Source organism: Tamandua tetradactyla, chromosome 3 (assembly GCF_023851605.1).
Source record: "Tamandua tetradactyla isolate mTamTet1 chromosome 3, mTamTet1.pri, whole genome shotgun sequence".
NCBI classification, from domain to species: domain Eukaryota; kingdom Metazoa; phylum Chordata; class Mammalia; order Pilosa; family Myrmecophagidae; genus Tamandua; species Tamandua tetradactyla.
In genome coordinates, this window is record NC_135329.1 from 102,339,260 (window position 1) to 102,361,524 (window position 22,265).

The 22,265-nt window shown below is 38.9% G+C and overlaps 1 protein-coding gene across 14 annotated transcripts in view; it reads right to left on the bottom strand.

Moving 5' to 3' along the window:
- Nucleotides 1–22,265, bottom strand: part of NCKAP5 (NCK associated protein 5) — a 1,072,936-nt gene that overhangs the window by 570,341 nt on the left and 480,330 nt on the right. The gene's annotated exons all lie outside the window — the stretch shown is intronic.

Consider the following 22,265-nt stretch of genomic DNA (forward strand, 5'->3'; position numbering starts at 1 on the left):
CAACTAGCATCCTGGAGCGGAGAAGGCAGTGGTATGATATATTCAAAATCCTAAAAGAAAAAGAATTCCAGCCAAGAATTCTGTACACAGCCAAACTGTCCTTTAAACTTGAGGGAGAGATTAAAATTTTCACAGACAAAGAAGTTCTGAAAGAATGTGTCAACAAGAGACTGGCCCTACAAGTAATATTAAAAGGAATTCTGCCAGCAGAAAAAAAAAAAAAAAAAGACAGGAGAAGGAAGTCTGGAGGAGGGCACAGAATCGAAGAGTACCACTAAAGGTAATTTAAAGAATAAAAAGAGAAAGAGGGAAAAGAATATATAGATCTGACAAATGAAACAAAAAAGACAAGATGGTGGAATTAAGAAATGCCTTTTCAGTAGTAACTTTGAATGTTAACAGCCCAATTTACCAACTAAAAGATACAGACTGGAAGAATGGATTAAGAAACATAATCCATCTACATGCTGCTTACAAGAGACTCATCTTAGACACAAGGATACAAATAGAATGAAAGTGAAAGGATGAAAAAAGATTTTCCATGCAAGCTGTAACCAAAAGAAAACAGAAGTAGCTATACTAATATCAGACAAAATATACTTTAAATGTAAAGACATCATAAGAGACAAAGAAAGACACGATATACTAATTAAAGGGTTAATTCACCAAGAAGATATAACAATCATAAATGTTTATGCTCCCAATCAAGGAGCTTCAAAGTACATGAGACAGACATTGGCAAAACTGAAGGGAGTGATAGACGTTTCAACAATAATAGTAGGAGACTAAAATGCCACACCTCCTCTATAGATAGAACAACAAGACAGAAGATCAACAAGGAAATAGAGAAGTTAAATAACTTGATAAATGAATTAGACCTAACAGACATATATAAGTCACTATACGCCAAAGCACAAGGTTATACATTCTTCTCTAGTGCTCATGGAGTATTCTCCAGGATAGATCATATACAGGGGGAAAAAACAGGTCTTTATAAATTTAAAAATACTGAAATTATTCAAAGCACTTTCTCTGATCACAGTGGGATGAAGCTGGCTCTCAATACCCACCAAAGAATGAGACAGTCACAAATATATGGAGATTAAATAACACACTCCTAAACAACCAGTGAGTCAAAGAAGAAATTGCTAGAGAAGTAGCTATCTGGAGATGAATGAAAATACAACTTATCAGAACTTACGGGATGGCCAAAGCTGCGCTGAGAGGGAAATTTATTGCCTTAAATGCCTATATTTAAAAAACAAGAAAAAGGAAAAATTGAGAGCTTAACAGCAAACCTGGAGGAACTTGGGAAAGAACAGCAAACTAACCCCAAAGCAAATATGAGAAATAACAAAGGTTAAAGCAGAGATAAATGAATGTGAGAACAAAAGAACAATAGAAAGAATCAATAAAACCAAAAGTTGGTTCTTTGAGAAAATCAGTAAAATTGACAGGCCACTAGCAAGAATGACAAAGAAAAAAGACAGAGGATGCAAATAAACAAAGTCAGAAATGAGATGGCGTGTGATACTACAGACACTAAAGAAATCATAGGAGGATAGTATGAACAACTATACGCCAACAAACTAGACCACTTAGGTGAAACGGACAAATTCCTGGAGACACGTAAACAAGCTACACACTGACTTAAGAAGAAACAGAAGATCTCAACAAACCAATCACATGTAAAGACATTTAATCAGTCATCAAAAATCTACTTACAAAGAAAAGCCCAGTGCCATATGGCTTCACAGGAAATTTATCAAACATTCCAGAAAGAATTAACACCAACCCTGCTCAAATTTTTCCAAAAAATTGAGGAAAAAGGAACTCTACCTAACCAATTTTATGAAGCTAATATCGTTTTAATACTAAAACCAGGTAAAGATGCTATTAGAAAGGAAAGCAACAGGTCAATCTTCCTAAAGAAATTTTCAATAAAATATTAGTAAATGAAATCCAACAGCACATTTGAAGAATTATACACCATGACCACGTGGAGTTTATACCAGGAATACAAGGCTGGTTCAACGCAAGAGAATTAATTAATTTAATACAGCACATTAAGAAATCAAAAAGGAAAAAATCACAAGCTCATCCTGATTAATGCTGAAAAAGCATTCAACAAAATTCAGCACCCTTTTCTGACAAAAACACTCCAAAAGATATGAATCAAAGGTAACTATCTCAATATGATAAAGGGAATATATGAAAAATGGGTAGCCAGCACCATCCTCAATGGAAAGGGACTGAAAGCATTCCCTCTAAGATCAAGAACAAAACAAGGAAGCCTACTGTCACCACTATTATTCAACATTCTGCTAGAAGTTCTAGCTGGAGCAATCAGGCAGGACAAAGAAATAAAAGGCATCCTAATTGTAAAGGAAGAAGTCAAACTCATTATTTGCAGATGATATGACACTATACTTGGAAGATCCTGAGAAATCTACAGCAAAGTTACTTGAGCTAATAAACAAATTCATCAAGGTGGAGGGATATAAAATTAATGTGCAAAAATCAGTAACATTTCTATACACAAGCAATGAGCTAGCAGAGGAGTCAGTTAAGGAAAAATTCCATTCAAAATAGCCACTAAAAGAATCAAGCACTGTTCCGGAAAAGATGGCGGCTTAGTAAGACGCGCGGGTCTTAGTTCCTTCTCCAGAAAAGCAACTAAAGAAACAGAAACAACACGAAATAGCTCCCGGAGTCACGACAGAGACCAAAAAGACAGTGTACCCCATTCTGGAACGGCTGAACGGGCAGGGAGAATCCGCTGCGGTGAGATACCCGAGGGGCGCACGTTTTCCTGGCCGGGGCAGCTGGCGACTGGGGTCCCCTCCACGCATGTGGCTCCCCGGTCTGACTGGGAACATTGGATAGCGGGGCCCTCCCGTCATGCTTGGCGTCTCGGGCCAGCTGGGCAATTTGGACCGGCACTCCCCCAAGCCGCGGCCAGGGACCCCCACCTCCATGCACGGTTTCCCAGGCCGACTGCCCCGCATGCAAACGACCGCCATGAGCGCCACCTACTGGGCAGGAAAAGAAAAACAGAGCCCAGAGATTCCACAGAAAAACCTTTCAACCAGCTGGGTCCCACACCCAGGGAAATCTGATCAAATGCCCAGACACCAGCAGAAAATAATGGATGACGCTCGGAAAATTGAAGATATGGCCCAGTCAAAGGAACAAACCAATAGTTCAAATGAGATACAGGAGCTGAGACAACTAATGCTGAATATACGAACAGAAATGGAAAAACTCTTCAAAAACGAAATCAATAAATTGAGGGAGGACATGAAGAAGACATGGGCTGAACAAAAAGAAGAAATAGAAAATCTGAAAAAACAAATCACAGAACTTGTGGGAGTGAAGGACAAAGAAGAAAAAATGGAAAAAAACAATGGATACCTACAATGGTAGATCTAAAGAGACAGAAGCTACAATTAGTGAACTGGAGGATGGAACATCTGAATTCCAAAAAGAAACAGAAACTATAGGGAAAAGAATGGAAAAACTTGAGCAGGGAATCAGGGAACTGAATGACAATATGAAGTGCACAAATATACGTGTTGTGGGTGTCCCAGAAGGAGAAGAGAAGGGAAAAGGAGGAGAAAAACTAATGGAAGAAATTATCACTGAAAATTTCCCAACTCTTATGAAAGACCTAAAATTACAGATCCAAGAAGTGCAGCGCACCCCAAAGAGATTAGACCCAAATAGGCATTCTCCAAGACACTTACTAGTTAGAATGTCAGAGGTCAAAGAGAAAAAGAGAATCTTGAAAGCAGCAAGAGAAAAACAATCTGTCACATACAAGGGAAACCCAATAAGACTATGTGTAGATTTCTCAGCAGAAACCATGGAAGCTAGAAGACAGTGGGATGATATATTTAAATTACTAAAAGAGAAAAACTGCCAACCAAGACTCCTATATCCAGCAAAATTGTCCTTCAAAAATGAAGGAGAAATTAAAACATTTATAGACAAAAAGTCACTGAGAGAATTTGTGACCAAGAGACCAGCTCTGCAAGAAATACTAAAGGGAGCACTAGAGTCAGATACGAAAAGACAGAAGAGAGAGGTATGGAGTAAAGTGTAGAAAGAAGGAAAATCAGATATGATATATATAATACAAAAGCCAAAATGGTAGAGGAAAATATTATCCAAACAGTAATAACACTAAAAGGTAATGGACTGAATTTCCCAATCAAAAGACATAGAATGGCAGAATGGATTACGACCCAGCAATACCACTGCTAGGTATCTACTCAAAGGACTTAAGGGCAAAGACACAGATGGACATTTGCACACCAGTGTTTATAGCAGCATTATCTACAATTGCAAAGAGATGGAAACAGCCAAAATGGCCATCAACAGACGAGTGGCTAAACAAACTGTGGCGTATACCTACAATGGAATATTATGCAGCTTTAAGACAGACTAAACTTATGAAGCATGTAATAACATGGATGGACCTAGAGAACATTATGCTGAGTGAGTCTAGCCCAAAACTAAAGGACAAATACTGTATGGTCCCACTGATGTGAACCGACATTCGAGAATCAGCTTGGAATATATCATTGGTAACAGAGACCAGCAGGAGTTAGAAACAGGGTAAGATAATGGGTAATTGGAGCTGAAGGAATACAGACTGTGCAACAGGACTAGATACAAAAACTCAAAAACGGACAGCACAATAATACCTAAGTGTAATGTAACTAGGTTGGAACATTGAATGAAGCTGCACCTGAAATATGGTTTTTTGTTTGTTTGTTTGTGTGTTTGTATCTTTTGTTTTTGTTTTTTTTTTCCTTTATATATATATTTTATTAGTATTATTATTTTAATTCTCTTCTCTATATTAACATTCTATATCTTTTTCTGCTGTTTTGCTAGTTCTTTTCCTAAATCGATGCAAATGTACTAAGAAATGATGATCATACATCTATGTGATGATACTAAGAATTACTGAGTGCATGTGTAGAATGGAATGATTTCTAAATGTTGTGTTAATTTCTTTTCTTTTTTTTGATTAATAAAAAAATTAAAAAAAGAAAAAAAAAAGAATCAAGCACTTAGGAATGAACTTAACTGGGGACGTAAAGGACTTATACACAGAAAACAACATAACATGGCTAAAAAAAATTAAGGAACATCTAAATAGGTGGAAAGACATTCCTTGCTCATGCATAGGAAGGCTAAATATAGTTAAGATGTCAATTCTCCCCAAACTGATCTACAGGTTCAACACAGTACCAATCAAAATTCTAACAACCTACTTGAAGATTTGGAAAAGTTAACTACCAAATTCATTTGGAACGGAATGAGACCCTGAACAGCTAAAACCATCTTTAAAAAGAAGAACAAAGTAGGTGGATTAACACTCCCCGACTTTAAAACCAACTATAAAGCCACAGTGGTCAAAACAGCACGGTACTGCCACAATGACAGAAGCACTGACCAATGGAATAGAACAGAGAGTGCAGATATGGACGACCAAATCTATGCTCAACTGATTCTGACAAGGCCCACAAATCCTCTGAACTGGGACAAAATAGTATTTTCAATAATTGGGCATGGAAGAATTGGATATCAATAGCCAAGATAATGAAAGAGGACCCATATCTTACACCCTACACAAAAATTAACTTAAAGTCAATCAAACATCTAAATATAAGAACTAGCACCATAAAGCCTCTTGAAGTAAATGTAGCAAACATCTTCAAGACCTAGTAATAAGAGATAGCTTCCTAAAAATTACACCAAAACCACAAGCAACAACAACAACAAAAATAAATGGGAACTCCTGAAAATCAAATGCTTCTGCACCTCAAAACACTCTGTCAAAAAGGTGAAGAGGCAGCCAACTCAATGGGAGAAAATATTTGGAAATCACATCTCAGACAAAGGTCTGATTTCCTGTATATACAAAGAAATCATACAACTCAACAAGAAAAGAACAAAAAATCCAATTATAAGATGGGCTAAAGATATGAATAGGCATTTTTCTGAAGAGTAAATACAGATGGCTCAAAAGCACATGAAGAGATGCTCATCTGCACTGACTATAAGGGAAATGTAGATCAAGAATACAATGAGATACCACCTCACACCTATAAGAATGGCTGCTGTTAAACAAGCAGGAAACGATAAATATTAGAGAGGCTGTGGAGAAACTGGGAGACTTATGCACTGCTGGTGGGACTGTATAGTGTTACAGCCAAATGGAAGACTGTTTGGTAGTTTCTTAGGAAACTAAATATCGAGTTGCCCTATGACCAAGCAATAGCACTACTTGTATATCCAGAAGAGCTGAAAGCAATGGCACAAACAGACATTTGCACACCAATGTTCAGAGCAGCATTATTTACAGTTGCAAAAGATGGAAACAAAACAAATGTCCATCAACAGACAAGCGGATCAACAAAATGTGGTATATATATACAATGGACTATTATTCAACAGTAAGACAAAATGATATCCTGAAGTATAGGACAAGATAGATGAGCCTTGAGCACATAATGCTGAGCAAAACTAGCCAGATGCAAAAGGACTGACACTGTATGAGTACACTTTTACGACCAGCATAAAGGCATAATCAGAGGCTTACAATACAGATTATAGGGTACTTAGAGATACATAGAAGCTAGAGATGGATGAACCATTAGCTAATGAGGCTAAACTCTAATGGAAGGGGATAGATATGAGTGAAGGTGATTCTCTAGTGGGTCTAGAAGTAACGTTACCATATTGAAGATGAACAAAATTGAAAGGGGCTGTATAGACCTACGTGAGTCATTTGAACAACTGAAACACAGGAAGCACAGAATAAGAGGTACTTTAATCCTGTATAGATTATTATAATGCCTGGATACATCCTAGAGTATATTAAGCAGATAATCAAAGAGTATTGGCAAAGTCCCCTGAGGGATAGAAGTAAAATATGGAACTATTAAACCTTACCATCAGGGAATCCCCTGATACTGTGTTAAACTTTAGGAACATCCAAATCAATAGGCCATGCCCTCGATCATGAGTCTTACTCTTATGAAGCTTATGTAGGTAGCAAAGAACCTTAGACTACCTATAGGCATGCCTAAGAGTTACTTCTGGAGGACCTCTGTGGTTGATCAGATGTGGCCTCAGTTTCTCTAAGCCAAACTCTGCAAGTGAAATCATTGTCCTCCCCCCTACATGGGACATGACATCCATGGGTAAAAGTTTCCCTGATGACGTGGGAGATGACTCCCAGGAATAAATCCAGATCTGGCACCATGGAATCAACATTTATATTCTAAGCAAAATGGGAAAAAGAAGTGTAATTAACAAAGTATCAATGGCACAGAGAGTTCAAATAGAATCGAGAGGCTACTCTAGGGGTTGCTCTTACACAAGCTTCAGGTAGACCTTGCTACCTATCATATAACCTGCCAACCCCCAACCAGTACCCTTTCAGCCAATCCTAAAGAACACCTAGGGCAATATATAAGATTCCAAGAGGGTTCCAGGCACTAGAGTAACTTTCCAGAAACTTACAACCTCTGGATGGGTGCCTGGTCCGGATAAGTCCTGAAACTAGCCCAGGCTCTCCAAAACATCAGATAGTCAATCTCCCTACCCCATATTAGTGACAGACCCTTCCAATATCAAAAATTTAGGATTGCCATAGACCAAACAATCCCAATGAGAGATATGGAAAGATGAAAGGTGACGGTGGAATTATACATAGAAGGCAGGACTTAGCAAATGAATATGAATGCTGAATCATTAAATTGATATCTCTTTGTCTCCAGTATTTTAGAGCAGCTAGAAGTAAAAAAATAGAATTGTGAAATTGTAACCCATATCAAAGTTTGAAATATGTTCTACAACTAACTGTGGTGCTGTACTTTGAAATTTATAGTTCTTTGTATACATGTTATTATTAACAAAAAAAAGTTGATTGTGATGATAAAAAAGTATTTAAGCCCTCTGGCCTCCTATATTCTGGAGCAGCTAGAAGGAAAAATATGAGAGGATCATATGGTAACCCATGACAAACATGGGGATCTGTCCTGTAAACACTTAACGAAGAATGCTTTGAAAATATTGCTCTCTTATTTTTTTGCTTTGTATATATGTTATACTATACAATAAAAAAGTTAAAAATAAATGAATAAACTGAATAAAATATGGACTTTATTTAATAGTAACACATCACCATTAGTTTATTAATTTTAACAAATATATACCATATTAAGATAAATATTAATAATAGAGGAAACTGGTACAGGGTATGTGGAAATCTTCTGTATGATCTTTGGAATTTTTCTGTAAATCTAAAACTGTTATAAAAGAAAAAGTTTATTAAAAAATGTGAACTGGGCAATTTCTTTCATTTTCTTTTTTCTGGACAAGGTTGTATAAAGCAGCGAATAGCTCCTGCATTGAAGGTTTGGTAGAATTTCTCCGTAACACCATCAGCCTGGTAGTTTTGTAGGGAGTAGAATAAAAAAAAAAAGCTTTTTATAATTACAAAAAACTTTAAACATTTACAAAAGTAGGACAAAAAGTACAATAAACCCTTAACTTCAACAGTACTAAAATATGATCAATGTGTTTTATCTAAACCTTCATCTATTTCCCTCTTCCACTATTACTTTTGAATTGAATCACAGATATCATTGCATCTCATTGTTAAATATTTCTGTATACACCTCTAAACAATAATGACTTATCTTAAAACATATAAATATACCAAGATCATACCTAAAAATTAACAAAAATTCTTAATATCATCACACAGTTAGTGTGACAATAGCCAGTTTTCTTATAATTATTATATGCATGTGGGCTGACTGGTTTTGATAAAATTTTTCTACTTTATTCATTTTCTACTTCATTGACTTATATTATTATTTTTTTATTTTATCATTGCTTTCCTCTATATCTTTAGGTTTGTTTCATAGGTCTTTAATACCACTAGAGTTGGATGCTTAAACAATTTTCACTTTCTTCTTTTCCTATCTATCACATGCATTGAAAGCACATTAAACCATAGTTATTAATTTACTTGTTGAGTTGGCCTCTGTCAGCCAAAAAACAGCCCTAGCTATTTTCTCAAACATATATTAAGGATATATTTCAGTCAATGATAATAAACATTATGAAAAATGTATTTTCCCAGATACATCACTGGGATGGCAATAATTTGGTTGATACTTTACACTCAGTTATGGTGACTGTTGCTGAAATCAGTCAATATAGTTAGTACAAACAGCCAAGTCCAAGCTTTTCATGTCACTGAAAACCCAGAGAAAATTGCAAAATCTTAATTCACCTGAGACCCCATGCTAACCTGCCTTCTGAACTAGCCGTTAGAAGATCAACGTATCACACTGGCTACTATGAGCGACAGCCTTCTAATGTGACTAAAACCAAAAGACTGATCCAGACAAAGGGTGGTAGAAATTATCAGGGATAGGGACTATAGCCCCCTGCCACCTTTCTCCTGCATTTCTGTTTGTACAATGTATTTTGTGCCTTAACAAAAATACTTTAAAAACTATATATTACTAATATCAAACCATGTCCCTGTAGGTGTGAACTAATTGTAAATAGGCCCTCTTAAAGACATTACTTTTAGTTACCGTGTGATCCAACTGAATGAGAGTGAGTCTTAATCCAGATTACCAGATACCTTATAAAGAGAACGGGAAAGTCACAGAAGTGAGACAGGAGGAGAGACAGAGATACAAGCTGAGGAACCCAAGGACTGTCAGCAGCTATCATCAGAAGGCTAGACTCCGGGAGAAAGCAAGCTATACTGTTACTTTGACACTGGACTTCCTGTAGCCTCAAGACTGTAAGCCAACCAATTCCTGTTGTTTAAGTCAACCCATTAGGTCATATTTGTCATAGTATAGCTGGCAAACTAAGACAGTTTTCAAACTCTGAACTTCCTTTCCAAACTGTCTTTACTCCGCCAGAGGTTAGGCAGCTTCTGCGTCAATGTCAAGAAGGGCCTAAGGGACAAAGTTATAACATGTTACCCAGGCTACATCACGTATGTTGTTCCTGTTTTAACATGTGTCTTTTTAGTTTGCTGTTCTTGTTCAAATAACAGATGTACAAGAATGTCACTTTTATTTCTGTAAATTACTAAGATGAAAAGTGAGCTCACATACTGAGAAGGGCAGGGAAACAGGTTAAATACAGAATGAGTAGAAAATCCCTTAAACAATGCAGAAATGAGGAGAGAAGAACACCCTGCTGTCCAATAAAGAAAATCAGTTAGTGTAATGCAACACATTAACAAACCAAAAGGGAAAAAATCATCTGATCATCTCGATGGATGGTGAAAAAAAATTCAACATCCTATTCTGATAAAAACACTTCAAAAGGTAGGAATCAAAGATAACTTCCTCAACACGATAAAAGACATATATGAAAAACCCATAGCCAGCATCATACACAATGGTTAAGAGACTGGAAGCTTAACACCTAAGACTGGGAGTGAGATAAGGATGCCCTCTGTCGCCATTATTATTTCACACCGTATTAGAAGTTGGAGCGAGAGGAATCAAGCAGGAAAAAGAAATAAAAGGAAGCCAAATTGGAAAGGAAGAAGAAAATATTTCATTATGCAAATTGGAAAGGAAGAAGTAAATATTTCATTATTTGCAGATGACATGATACTATACTTGGAAAATCCTGAGACATCTACAACAAAATTACTTAAGTTAATAAACAAATTCAGCAAGGTGGCAGGTTATAAAGTTAACATGGAAAAATCAGTAAAGTTTCTATACACAAGCAATGACCTAACTGAGGAGTTAATTAAGAAAAAAAACATTCAAAATAGCAACTAAAAGAATCAAATATCTAGGAACGAACTTAACGAGGGAAGTAAAGGACTTCTACACAAAGTACATAACATTGTCAAAAGAAATAAAATAGGATCTAAATAGGTGAAAAGACAATCCATGCTCATAGTTAGATTAAATTGTATTTAAATGTCAATTCAACCCAAATTGATCTACAGATTCAACACAGTACGAATCAAAATTGCAACAACCTACATTGAAGACTTGAAAAAGTTAGTTACCAAATTCATTTGGAAGGGAAAGAGACCCCGAATAGCTTAAAGTATCCTAAAAAAGAAGAATGAAGTGGGAGGACAAACACTCCCAAATTTAAAAACTTATAAAGCCACAGTGGTCAAAACAGCATGGTACTGGCACAAAGATAGAAGTATTAACTAATGGAATGGAATCAAGAGTGCAGAAATAGACCACCAAATTTATGGTAAAGTGATCTTCAATAAGGCCCTCAAATCCACTGAACTGGGACAAAATAGTCTTTTCAATAGATGGGCATGGGAAAACTGGATATTAATAGCCAGAATAATAAAAGAGGACCCTTACCCTACACTCTACACAAAAATTAAGTCAAATTGGATCAAACACTTAAATAAAAGAACCAGTACCATAAAGCCCCCAGAAGAAAATGCAGGAAAACATCTTCAAGACCTAGTAATAGGAGGTCACTTCCTAAACGTTATACCCAGAGCACAAGCAACAAAAGAAAAAATAGATAAATGGGAACTCCTCAAAATCAAATGCTTCTGTACCTCAAAAGACTTTATCAAAATGGTGAAGAGACTGCCAGATCAATGGGAGAAAATATTTGGAAATCACACATCAGACATAGATTTGATATCCTGTAAACACAAAGAAATCATACAACTCAACAACAAAAGAACCAGCAACCCATTTTTTTCTCTTTTTTCAAGCAACTCAATTTTACAGTAGGCTAAAGGTATGAATTGGCATTTTTCTGAAGAGAAAATACAGATGGTTAAAAAGTACATGAAGAGATGCTCGCTCTCATGAGTTAAGAGGGAAATGCAGATCAAGACTACAATGAGATACCACCTCACACCTATAAGAATGGCTGCTATTAAACAAACAGGAAAATACAAATGTTGGAGAGGATGTGGATAAACTGGGACACATACGCATTGCTAGTAGGAATGTATAATGTTACAGCCACTATGGAAGACAGTCTGGTGGTTCCTCAGAAAACTAAATATTGAGTTGCCCTATGACCCAGCAATACCACTACTCAGTTTATACATACCCAAAAGATCTGAAGACAGTAACACAAATAGAGATATGCACACCGATGTTCATAGCATCATTATTCACGATCATCAAAAAACAGAAACAATCCAAGTGACCATCAACAGACAAGTGGATTAACAAACTGCGGTATATACATATGATGGAATACTATGCAGCAATAAGACAAAATGATGTCCTGAACCACAGGACAAGATGGACGAGCCTTGAGGACATAATGCTGAGTGAAATAAACCAGACACAAAAGGACAGATATTGCATGATTCCACTTTTATGACTAAGATAAAGGTAAAATCAGATGCTATCCAGAATATAGGGGACCAAGAGATACAGAGAAGCTTGAGATAGGTGAACAGTTTTCTAATGAGGCTGAACTTAATTATAAGGGAATAGACAAAAGCGAAGGCAGTTCACAAGGGGGTCTATAAGTAATATTGCCATACTGAAGGTGAAATTTATTGAAAGGAGTTGTATAGACTCACGTGTTCTAGCAATTAACACTACAAATATAAGTAAGTTCTTGCATGAACTACTGCACAGGTATGAATCCTGTACAAAGAGTGTATAATTTGGGGGCACAGGGGAGAAAACATTATTGCATGTTATGTGCTATGCTTAACAGGAAAACATAAACAGTACTGCAGCAATACCAGGAATACATAATGGGGGTAGGGACAAGAGTTAGGGGGAAGTTTGGATTTTCTATTTGGCAAGGGAGTGTTTATTGGCTATCTTTCCCTTACAAAAGATGAAATTATCTAAAATTGAGAGTGCTAATGGACTGTTGACTTTGGACATCACACATGAGGACCAGTAGATGGAGGTGGCTGAAGGATGTACTGGCTGAGAAATAAATTGGTGAACAATATTGTAAACATATGATTGAATATGGTACTGCTACAAAAAGGAATGAAGCTGTGAGGAATGCAACGATGTGAATGAACTTGTGAGACATTTGGTAAGGAAAATAAGCCAGAAACAAAAGAGCACATACTGCACGACCTCATTTGGAAAATACAAGAAAACTTTAGCCTAGATTGAAAGCTCTTATAGCAGTCACATTTACTCCAGAGTGGTAATTTTTACTTCTGGATTTGAGGGGGGCTGTTTATTAATAACCTGGTATTTAGAGATAAGAATGAAGCTGATTAGGTCAGGAATTAAGGTAATTCAGAATACAGGGTTTGTTAGTTGGGGTTCTCCAGAGAAAGAGAATCAACAGGAAATATTCGTAAATAGAAAATTTATAAAAGTGTCTCATGTAATCGTGGGACCGTAGAGTCCAAAATCTATAGGGCAGGCTGCAAAGTTGATGATTCCGATGGAGGGTCTGGACGAACTCGGCAAGAGAGATTCGCCAGCTGAAGCAGGAAAAGAATCTGTCTCTTCTGAATCTTCCTTAAAAGGCTTCCAGTGATTAGATTAAGCATCAGTCCTTGCAGAAGATACTGCTCTGGGCTGATTACAAATGGAATCAGCTGTGGATGCAGCTGATGTGATCATGACAATTTTAAATGTTCTCACAGCAACAGACAGGTCAGCACTTGCCCAACCAGACAAACAGGTACCACCACCTGGCCAAGTTGACACATGAACCAGACCATGACAGTCCACCCCTTGTCAACTTGGCTATACATGGAATGGCCTTTTGAAAACTCAATTACGGTGCCAACTAGCTGGCAATACCTTGAAGGGCTGGAGTACTGTTCTCCCGGAAGCTGTATATGATCTGAGTCAGTGTCTGCTGTACGGTGCTGTGTCTCCCATAGCCAGGATCCATGGGTCCAGGGTCACATGAGCTACACTCATGACTTTAAGTCATACCTAATTTCTAAATAATAAACAATAAAAGATACTTTTTTCTCATCTAACAATACTAAATTGTCATGCATATAACTGGAAATACATTAAATCCCTCAAGAATAGGGTGCAAGTCCTCAGTAATATTCATTATTAAACTTGATACTTTACAACTTAAACAGTATAACATGAACAACACGGCATTGCAGTCCTCACTTCTGTAACTGATCACGTGGTTTTAGTTCATATTTATCACTACATTCTTCCACTACCCATTCCATGTTCCCTTTCCCCTCAGGAAGGACTTCAGCTGGCCATGGTTCTTTGCCTGGTGGGGTGACCCAAACATTCATTTGTGGCTGAAGTTTCAGAGCCATTGGTAGCCCTGCCTGGATTGGGCTGTTGCAGTTTTCCATTGATTTTAATCACAGGGCATGATAGTACTAAAAAAATGCCCTAGGGGATCTCCTATATTCCAGGAAAACTCTTCTTTACCTCCATTGTATGGTTGCAGTCCTATTTCCCCCAGATATTCAGGGTCAATCACCCCAGACAATAATGTAATCCCCTTCTTGGTTTGCTGATCCAGGGGCATGAGTAGTCCAAAGTGACCAGGTAGCAGTCTGAGATTCCAGTTCAATGGAATCATTGCTGTTTCTCCTGGTGGAAGCACTCCACCTTTCGGAACTAAAACCTGTAGACCAGCAGAGCTCAGGGTCACAGGGACAAGAAGAAAAAATTTCCAAGTGGATCACTAGGGGTAATAGCAAGTGGTACCTCTCCCATTTCTATACCTTGGTTCCTGGACCCATGGATCCTGGCTAAGGGAAACACAGCACCATACAGCAGACAATGACTCAGAGCATATACAGCTTCCGGGAGAACATGACCCCAGCCCTTCAAGGTATTGCCACCTAGTTGGCACAGTAACTGAGTTTCCAAAAGGCCATTCCACCATTTATTCAATCCAGCTGCTTCTGAATGATGGGGAACATGGTAAGACCAGAGAATTCCATGAACATGTGTCTATTCCCGCACTTCATTTGCCATGAAATATGTTCCTTGATCAGAAACAATGCTGTGTGGAATACCATGACAAAGGATAAGGCATTCTGTAAGCCCATGGATGGTAGCTTTGGCAGAAGTACTGTGTGCAGGGAAAGCAAACTCATATCCAGAGTATGTGTCTATTCCAGCTACAACAAATCACTTCCCCTTCCATGAAGGGAGTGGTTCAATGTAACCAACCTAACACCAAGTAGCTGGCTGGTCACCTTGGGGAATGGTGCCATATCAGAGGTTGAGTGTGGGTCTCTGCTCCTGACAGATTGGGAACTCAGCAGTGGCTGTATCCAAATCAGCCTTGGTGAGTGGAACTCCACGTTGCTGAACCCATGTATAACCTCCATTCCTACCACCATGACCACTTTGCTCATGAACCCATTGGGCAATGACAGGAGTTCCTTGGGAAAGTGGCTGACTGGTATCCACAAAACAGGTCATCTTACCCACTTGATTATTAAAACCTTCATCTGCTGAAGTCACCCTCTGGTGTGAATTAACATGGGACACAAATATGTTCATGATTTAACCTACTCAGAAAAGTCTGTCCACATACTTCTTCCCCAGACCTCTTTGTCACCAATTTTCCAATTATGGTCTTTCCAAGTCCCTGACCATCTAGCCAAACCACTAGCAACAGGTCATGAGCCAGTATACAAACACACATCTGGCCAGTTCTTCCAAGCAAAATGAACAACCAGGTTTACTGCTCAAAGTTCTGCCCACTGGGAGGATTTCCCCTCACCACTGTCCTTCAAGGACACCCCAGAAGGGGGTTGTAGTGCTGCAGCTGTCCACTTTCGGGTGGTACCTGCATATCGTGCTGAACTATCTGTAAACCAGGCCCAAGTTTTCTCTTCCTCAGTCAATTCACTGTAAGGAACTACCCAAGAGGCCATAGCTCCGGTCTGGGAAAGAGAAGGTAATGTGGCAGAAGTGGAGACCATGGGCAATTGGGCCACTTCTTCATGTAACTTACTTGTGCCTTCAGGACCTGCTCTGGCCCTATCTTGTATATACCATTTCCATCTTACAACAGAGTGCTGCTGCACACGCCCAACTTTATGACTTGGTGGGTGAGACAACACCCAGTTCATGATAGGCAACTCAGGTCTCGTGGCAACTTGGTAGCCCATGGTTAAGCATTCAGTCTCTGCTAAGGCCCAGTAGCAGGCCAAAAGCTGTTTCTCAAAAGGAGAGTAGTTATTTGCAGCAGATGGTAAGGCTTTGCCCCAAAATCCTAAGGGTCGGTGTTGTGATTCTCCTTTAGGGGCCTGCCAAAGGCTTCAAACAGCATCTCTATTTGCCACTGACATTTCCAGCATCACTGGATCTGCTGGATCATACGGCCCAAGTGGCAGAACAGCTTGTACAGCAACCTGAACCTGTCGCAGAGCCTCTTCTTCTTCAGGTCCCCACTAAAAATTAGCAGCTTTTCTGGTCACTCAATAAATGGGCCAGAGTAGTACACCCAAATGAGGAATATGTTGTCGCCAAAATCCAGAGACCAACTAGGCATTGTACCTCTTTTTTAGTTGTAGGAGGGGCCAGATGCAGCAACTTATTCTTCACCTTAGAAGGGATATCTCGACAAGCATGACACCTAAGAATTTCACTGCGGTGGAAGGCCCCTATATTTTTGTTGGATTTATCTCCCATCCTCTGACATGCAAATGCCTTACCAGTAAATCTAGAGTACTTGCTACTTCTTGCTCACTTGATCCAATCAACATGGTAACATCAATAAAATGGACCAGTGTGATATCTTGTGGGAGGGAGAAACGATCAAGGTGTCTGCAGACAAGATTATGACATAGGTCTGGAGAGTTGATACTCGCCTGATGTAGGGCAGTGAAAGTAGGTTGGTGACTTTGCCAGCTGAAAGCAAACTGTTTCTGGTCATCCTTACTAACAGCTATTGAGAAAAAAAGCATTTGCTAGGGCGGGCCACGGTGGCTCAGCAGGCAAGAATGCTTGTCTGCTATGCCAGAGGACCTGGGTTTGATTCCCGGTGCCTGCCCATGTTAAAAAAAAAAGCATTTGCCAGATCAATAGCTGCATACCAGGTAACAGGGGATGTATTGATTTGCTCAAGCAATGATGTCACATCTGGAACAGCAGCTGCAATTGGAGTTACCACCTGGTTGAGCTTATAATAATCCACTGTCATACTCCAAGACCCATCTGTTTTCTGCACAGGCCGAATAGGAGAGTTGAATGGGGATGTGGTAGGAATCACCACCCCTGCATTCTTCAAGTTCTTAAGAGTAGCAGTAATCTCTACAAACCCTCCAGGAATCCAGTATCGCTTCTGATTTCCTGTTTTGCTAGGGGGAGTTCTAGTGGCTTCTATTTGGCCTTTCCCACCATAATAGCCCTCACTGCATGAGTTAGAGAGCCAATGTGGAAATTCTGCCAGTTGCTCAGTATATCTACTCCAATTATACATTCTGAAACTGGGGAAATAACTACAGAATGGGTCCTGGGACCCACTAGACCCACTGTGAGATGGACTTGAGCTAAAACTCCATTGATCACCTGGCCTCCATAAGCCCGCACTCTGACTGGTGGATCAGAGTGACACTGGGGTCCCCTGGAATTAATGTCACTTCTGAACCAGTGTCTAATAATCCCCAAAATATCTGATCATTTCCTTTTCCCCAATGCACAGTTTCCCTGGTAAAAGGCCATCGGTCTCCTTGGGGAAGTCTTGGAGGAAGATTAACAGTATAAATTTGTGGCAGTGTAAAAGAGTTCTCCCCGAAAGGGACCTGTCCTCCCCTTCATTCAAGGGGCTCTGGGTCTGTAAACTGTCTCAAGTCTGAAAATTGATTAAGGGGCAGTGACTGTTTTTGTAATTCAGGTTAACTTCTGTTCACTTGACCTAGAACTCTTTTGTTTATTATTATTTATTTATTTATTTTTTTAACATGGGCAGGCACCGGGAATCAAACCTGGGTCCTCTGGCATGGCAGGCAAGCATTCTTGCCTGCTGAGCCACCGTGGCCCTAGAACTCTTTTGTTTAGACAGCTCAAACAAGAATTTGGTAGACTACCCTTCTATTGCATTTCTAGGTACCCCATGATTTACTAGCCAATGCCACAGATCTCTGCAAGTCATATAATTTTGACTCCTGTTTTGAGTTTGCTGTCTATTACAATAGCCATGTGCACACTGCCTTTGGCAATTAGGTGCTGCTACCTGGCTTCTGCCAACTGAGGATCCCATCATCCCCATTGTGTTTAAGGATTCCAGCTCAGTGACAGCAGTTTCTACAATAATATCTGACCTACAGAGAAGTGCAACTACAGAGATCTTCAGGGATGATGGCACTAGTCTCACAAATTTATTTCTCACTGTTCTGTTAAAAGGTGCATCCTCCAGACATTCCTAGGGTATAAGAGCAGGCTTTGTATGGTAAATCCACTCTAACATTCAATCTCTTTAAGCCTCTGGATCCCCTTATCTACATTATACTAGGGCAGTTCTAGCATTTCAACCTCAGGTAATGTTGGCCACCTTTTGATCCATGTTTCAGCCAACCATCCAAAGAAACTATTAATGCCTTTTCTAACCCCTCGAGCTATAACACTGAATGCAGAATCTCTGCTTAGTGGGCCCATATCAATAAATTCAGCCTCATCAAGCCTTATATTCCTCCCATCATTATCTTACACTCTTAAAATCCATTGCCACACATATTCCCCTGATTTCTATCTATATAAATTGGAAAACTCACACAGTTCTTTTGGAGTATAATGTACCTCCTCATGTGTGATACTTTGTACCTCACCTTTAGGGGCCTGTTGGGACTTTAGTCTAGTTATAGGTCTAGAAGAAATGAGGGGTGGTGGGGGTGGGTCATGAAAAGAGTTAGAAATATCTCCCAAGCCATTTGCTTCAGGGCGTTCATTTGCGGTTTCATCTGGTGAAACAGGATTAATCACGCTAGGGCTAATCCCTTCAGGAACGGTTGGGTGGTCAACTCCTCAAGGCAGGCTGGAGGTGGGGTGGCTATGTCCTCAGGGCAGACTATTACAGGGTTATCTAGAGAAGAGTCAGCATGACCTAGGGTTTCAACCTCACCCCTGACATCATTATCAATCCATATGTCATCATCTCATTTTTCAGGGTCCCACTCCTTTCCAATCAATGCCCTCACTTTAACAGCAGACACCATGCAACACTGAGATTTCAGTTTATGCTGTCAAGTTGCTACTCTAACAATAAGATTCTGGGTCTGATTTTCAGAGGTCTCAAGTCTACAGCTACAGGAAATAAGAGCTTCCTTCAAGACAGTCATAGAAACGTCTACATCTGTCAAACGGCACTTAAATGTCTCATTTGAAGACTTAAGCCTATCCCTTTCATTCCTTAATGTATCCAGTGCATCTAACAATAACTAGCCAACTTCTTCATACCTCTTATTTCCACAAAACTCTGTAAAGGTGTCAAAAACATTATCCCCCAGAGCCTGGCTTTGTACAAGTAAAGCATTAGGATAATCAAATGATGATATTTTGACTGTCTCTTTTGCTAACTCAATGCATGGAATCTTGAATTAGGATGAGATCCTGTTGGTTTGTACAGGTTAGTGGGATGCCCTGATACACCACAGAATAATCTGGGCAGAGAATAAAAAGAGATTTGCAAAGTCCGTTTGGGAGACTGGGAAGAAAGGAGGAAACATTAAACTTCCCCATCTGGGGAATTACTAATGTTCTTGCAAGCAGTAGGGACAAGCAAATCAATTACGGTGAGCCTTCAATCTTGGGGCTCACCCCTATGAACCTTATTCCTGGAAAGGAGAAGCTAAACCTACTTATAATATTGCCCAAGAGTCACACCTGGAGAGTCTCTTTTGTTGCTCAGATGCGGCCTCTCTCTCTGAGCCAACCCGGCAGGTGAAATCACAGCCCCTCACAGAGGTGAGGACATGACTCACAGAGGTGTAATATCCCTGCACCATGCAACTGGCATCATGGGATTGAGAAAACCTTCTTGACTAAAAGAAGGAAGAGAGAAATGAGACAAAAGAAAGTATCAGTGGCTGAGAGATTTCGAACAGACTCGAGAATTTATTCTAAAGGTTATTTTTATGCATTATATAGATATCCCTTTTTAGTTTTATGGTGTATTGGAGGGGCTAGAGGGAAATACCTGAAACTGTTGAGCTGTGTTTCAGTAGCCTTGATTGCTGAAGATGGCTGTGTAATAATATAGCTTTTACAATGTGACCGTGTGATTGTGAAAAATTGTGTTTGATCCTGCTTTTATCCAGGGTATGGACAGATGAGTAAAAAAATATGGATAAAGACTAAGTAAATAATAGGGGGTTAAAGGATAAAATAAATTGGGTAGATGGAAATACTAGTGGTCAATGAGAAGGAGGGGTAAGGGGTATGGTATATATAAGTTTTTCTTTTTCTTTTTCTGGAGTGATGCAAATGTCCTAAAAATTGATCAGGGTGATGAATAAATACACAACTATGTGATGAAATTGTGAGCCACTGATTCTACACCCTGTATGGAATGTACGTGTGTGAGGATTTGTCAATAAAAATATTTTTGAAAAATACTCAAGCAAAAAAAAACAGGAGAAAAAAATAAATAAATAATAGGAGGGACAAAGGTTAAAATAAATTGGGTAGACTGAAATACTGGTGGTCAATGAGAGGGAAGGGTAATGGCATATGGAATGTATGAGGTTTTTTTCTTTTTACTTTTTATTTCTTTTTCTGGAGTAGGGCAAATGCTCTGAAAATGATCACTTTGGTAAATACAGAACTATCTGATGATATTGTGAGCCACTGACTGCATAAATAAATAAATAAATAAATAAATAAATAAATAAAATGTTGCCTTGAGTACTGTTTTAAAATTCATAATAAATGAAGAAAATTAATACATACAGCCAAATGTAAAGGTAGGGGCACTTTTGCTCTGCATTAAAGACTTTCATTATAAAAGATTTCTTGATTATTTTAGAACAACGGTTTGCCTCTATTTAATTATATCTGTTTTGTTTTTCTCTTTACTATTTCCAGTATAATTTCTTCCATATCATTTTTCCTTTCAGATGGATAAAAACAGATAAAAAGCAGAATATTATAAACAGAATTCTTCACAAATATAAGGTGGCCTGGTTCTGATGAACTAATTTCCATTTCTGCTATAGATATGACAAAAGCTCTAGGCCAGTAAGAATTAAATTTAGAGGATTAATAGAGATGCATGATTTCAGGATACTGAAGGATTTAGATACTGAAGGAAGCGGAACTTCAAAAACTAATGAATTCATGGAACAGAAAAATTGAAGCATATAATTAAGTAGAAAACTCAGGACTTGGACTAGGTAAGGAAAGAGGGGGGAAACATTGTTAACAGAGGGAAAAAAATAAAGGGAATTAATGAAAATCAGGACTATGGCATCTCTTAGGAACTGAGAGATGATAAATTATAGAGTGGAGGGGATAATAGTAATACGAATAGCATTAAATCAGAGCAAGTCACTATTGCCTCTACGAAAGCTTCCAATGGCTCCTACCACTCTGCCCACTCCCCTCCAGCCAACCCTGCCTACTTGCCTACATGCTATTCCTTACACACTCCAGCCTCTGCCCTTGACGGATCCTCCTGTCTGACATGCTTCTCCCCCACTTATCTTCAGAGTCCACTCATCACCTTCCAGTTTTGCTCAGATGATAACTTTGTGAAGACTTACTTCCGTAAGCACTCTATTTAAAATGGTGACCTCTCCCCCTCCTTGTCTTGGTGACCTAGGGCTGCTATAGAAAGCAACAGAAACTGGATGGCTCAAAACAACAGAAATGTATTGTCTTACCACCCTTGAGACTAAAGTCTGAAATCTGTAAGGTAGAATCCTTCCTTGCCTCTTTCTAGCTTCTGGTGGTTTGCTGACAATCCTTGGTCTTCGATCTCTGGGTCGGCCCCATGATCTGTCTGCCTCTGCCCAATTCTCCCTTTCTTATAAGGACACCAGCCATACGGTGTGGTAAGGACACCTTAATCTAGTCTGGCCTCATCTTTACTAATAAAATGTTTAAAGGCTGCATTTTCAAATAAGAGCATATCATTTCTTTTTAGGGAACACAGCTCAACCCATAACATCCATAATATTCCTGGTTCTTTTATTTTCTTACAGTACCTTCTAGCACCTAACATTTTAATTTTGTTAAATGTCTGTCACCCCAGCCACTAAAATGCAAACTCTCAGATTTTTGTCTGTTTTGTTTACTGGTATTTCCCCAGAG